Below are 4,024 nucleotides of genomic sequence, written 5' to 3'. Positions count from 1 at the left end.
AAGATTAGACTGGACTATGGAGCATAAAATGATCCTTGGGAAGAATGTGCTTCTTAGCTCAAGTAGAGACATGAGACTAAATGGGCAGCTCCTGTCCGGAGGTGAGATGAGAAGGCAGAGAGGGTCAGGAGCTGGTTGAATGGACACGGGAAACCCGGGGTGGAAAGGAGGAGTGTGCTGTCACAGTATAGGGAGAGCACGTAGGGTCACATGACAATGTGTGTATAAATTTTTGTATGAGAAACGAAGCTGAATTGTAAACTTCCACTTAAAGCATAGTTAAAAAAAAGAGAGAGAGAGAGAACAGTGAAGTCCTGATACACGCTGTGCCATGGATGAACCCTGAAAAAGTTATGCTGAGTGAAAGAAGCCAGACACAAAAGGGCAAATATTGTGTGATCCCGCTTATATGAAATATCTAGGATAGGCAAGCGTATAGAGACCAAAGGTGACCAGGGGTGGGCGGGAGCGAGGAGAAAGGGGGACTCACTGCCTGGGGGGTGCTGTGCTTCTGTTAAGGGTGGTGGAAAAATTTGGAAACAGATAGCGGTGGTGGTTATACAGCACGATGAACAGAATCAATGCCACTGAATTATCCATGTGAAGAATGCCAAACCGGTGAATGTGTGGGTACACATATTTTTCCCACAACAAAAAAAACCTGACCTATAGTTTGGACTGAGAGGCTTCGAAAGAGCCAGCTCTTCAAAGAATGTAGATTCCATGTCATGCCACAGGCTTCCTGTGTAAGTATCCACGTCCCTCCATCCTTATAACAGAAGGCCTGCTTTTACCTGGGCACGAGGTCATCGGGAATAAAGACTGTATTTCCCCACTGCCTTTGCAACCAGGTGTAGCCAAGGATTTAAGTGCTAGTCAGTGAGATGTTAGTACAAAAGCTGTGTGGCAACTTGAGTGAAAGCTGAGCACACACGCATTGCCCCTTCTGCATCATCCCTTCCTCCTCCTGCTACCTGGATTGTGACAGCTTTTGGGTCATGAAAGAGAGACTCACACCCGAGGGATGGTGGAACAATTTACTCGAAGGAGGCTTGTTTCCTTAGAGGAAGCACTGGGCAGCATATGTGCGCTGTGGTGTACCTCCACCACCACCCGTCTGTCAGTCTGCCATACTGTGGAGGCTTGCATGTTGCTAGGATGCTGGAGACATACCAGCAGGGTCACTCACGGTGGACAGGTTCCTAGACTAAGACAGACTAGGAAGAAAGACCTGGCCATCCACTTCTGAAAATTAGCCAATGAGTATTCTGTGGCTTACCACAGAATATTGCCTGATATAAGGTTGGAAGGCCCTCAAAATACACAGTGGCCTTAGCAATAGACCCCAGCACACTGATGTTCGTGAAGACAGTGCGTGTGAAGAAAACTGGGCAATGTTTTGTTCTGTTGAACATGGGGTCGCCATGAATCAGAGCCGATTCAATGGCAACTCATAGCAACTGACTGCCTACCTGCACGCTTTTTATGTGGAAGAATAAAAGCTCATGTGTTTAAGGCCCTGTTCATTTGGATGGTCTGTCTTACGCAGGAAAACTAATTTCTGATACATCTAAATTGCAGCTCGGTTCAGTTCTGCCTGTGCTTGAGGGAGAGAGTATCACAGAGCAATGTGAGGCTGTCACTTACAAGCCGTGCTGTTCATGAACGACTCTTGAACTCTGCAACAGGTTCAGGCATTGGGCTGGGTGCAGAGAGGTTCCTCCTCGGCAGCTCTGGAATGCGTGTGTGATGGCGTCTTTTCCCATTGCTCGGCCTTCTAGCGGTGAGAGAAATGGATATGATATAAAGAGTCTGTCTATTGTGCTTCAGGATGTCAAGTGCCCTTTTCCTATGACTTGTGGGGATTCGCTGTGGTTGCCATAGAGACCAAGTGAATCCAAGTTCAACAACAATCGCTAGGTCTTTTTATTCAAAGGGACATATTCTGAAGAGGAAGCCAGGATGTAAGTAGTGAGGTGACTCATTGTTCATTAGAGCGGTGGAGCACGCTGAAGCGTTCCTTTGGGATCTTAATGGATGTTATCCCAAGCAGCCCATGTTTGTGCGTGTACCATGGAATGATGAATTAAGTACACGTTCCCCTCCTAGCCAGCACCTGTTCTTAGAGAAGTCTCTTCTTCCAGAGTTTCAGAGAGAAAAATTAAGCCATCAACTCACCTTCTCTACTGTACCGAATAAATACATATTTTCTAGCCTTTTGCCTCTCTGCCATGCACTTGACAGCTGTTCTCTGAACCAGCAGGTTGTGATGGAAATAGCTCTAGACTTGGAGCTGGGAGACCAGAAGCCTAGTCTTGGCTCTGCCCTTAATTAGCTGAGTGGCTTTGGGTAGGACTGCTGTGGGCCTCAGTGTCTTGATCTTCAATACGACAGGTAACGGGAGATGAACCTCTAGGTTCCCTCAGAATCTAAGAACCTAAAATCCCTCCTGATTTTTTTAGTTCTGCTCTCAACCATGCAGGTACCTTAATCAGGTTCCTCAGTCACCATCTTGACATATTAGAAGGCAAGCTGGTGCAGAAGGTACTCAGCGCATGTTCTTTATTATTATTCATTCACTCATTCATGAATATGGCTTCAAGACTGATTTACCTAAATGTTATGTATATATATATTTTTTCCTTTATCAGTCTGATTTACGAATCGATTGTCACACTTGGAATCAGTATCTAATTAAAGGAAGTTTTTGTTTGTTTTGCTTTTTTAATGGAAATGGTCATGCCTTTTTGTAACTGTTGTAAAAATATATATAACACAACATTTACCAGTTCAACATTTTTCACCTGTACAATTGAATGATATCAATTACAGGAACCATTTTGGACAAACATCACCACATTGGACAAGCAGCTATCCCCTTGATGGAAGCAAGTTCAGAGCTAAGACCAAGGAGCCACCGTTTGTCCCCATCGGCCGTTCCTGGTGCCTCGGTCGTAGGCATGCTTGTCAGTCCTAGAACCAGGAGGTGTTCCTGTATCTCCATCTCCTTCTGAGACAAAACTACAGGAGAGAAAAAATAATCCCAGGTCGGGCCTCCAACTACACCCAAACTGAGCTCAAAGATTTAAAAATGGTCTCCAGGGCTTTTTCCAAGCTCATTTCCTCCCCTGTTGCAAGCATTGAATGCTTCTTCTTCATCAAATATCAACTCCTTTATGGCAGTTTCCAAAGACTTCCAGAGAAGAAGTGAAACTGTACTGCAGAGGAAAAAGGAAGCAGACCACGGAGGCCAGTGGTGACTGGGTTTAAATTCTGGGTCCAGCAAATATTCTCTGGGTCTTCCACTCTCCACAGCACACCCTTCTGGAAGAGCTTTCCATGCCCTCTGGGGACCTTTCGATTTATACTGCTTATAAAGTCTGGGAGACTGGGGTCTACACTGCTAGATATGCAGTAAAGACAAGACGTGCTTCCCTCCTGAGGTCCTCTCCTTTGTAGGCCACTGACCCCACAGTTAGCTCTTGCTCCTGGGATTCGTAGGTCCTTCCACAATGACCTGTCATCAAGTCTTGTTAGCTGCTGTGGAGTTGACTCCAACTCATGGCAACCTTAGGTACAACAGAACAAAATGTTGCCCGGTCTTGTGTCATCCTCACAGTTGCCAGCACGTTTGAGCCCACCACTGTGGCCATTGTGCCAATCCATCTCACCAAGGGCCTTCCACGCCCTCGTTGGCCCTCTGCTTCATCAAACATGATGTCCTCCTTCAGCAATCGATCCCTCCTAACGACGTATCCAAAGCAAGTGAGTCGGACAGTGTTTTGTGGTGATCGACAAGGTTTTATTTGGCTGATTTTCTGAAGTAGATCATCAGGCCTTTTCTCCTAGTCTGCCTTAGTCTGGAAGCTCCACTGACACCTGCCCACCATGGGTGACCTCTTGGTATTTGAAATACTGGTGGCATAACTTCCAACATCACAGCAACTTGCAAGCCACAACAGTACCCCAAATTGACAGATGGGTGGTGGACTATGAGGATGGGGAAGACTAATTTCATACGGGC

The sequence above is a fragment of the Trichechus manatus genome, unplaced genomic scaffold (genome assembly GCF_000243295.1).
Source record: "Trichechus manatus latirostris isolate Lorelei unplaced genomic scaffold, TriManLat1.0 scaffold00103, whole genome shotgun sequence".
Lineage (NCBI taxonomy): Eukaryota > Metazoa > Chordata > Mammalia > Sirenia > Trichechidae > Trichechus > Trichechus manatus.
Note: the sequence above shows the minus strand (reverse complement) of the source record.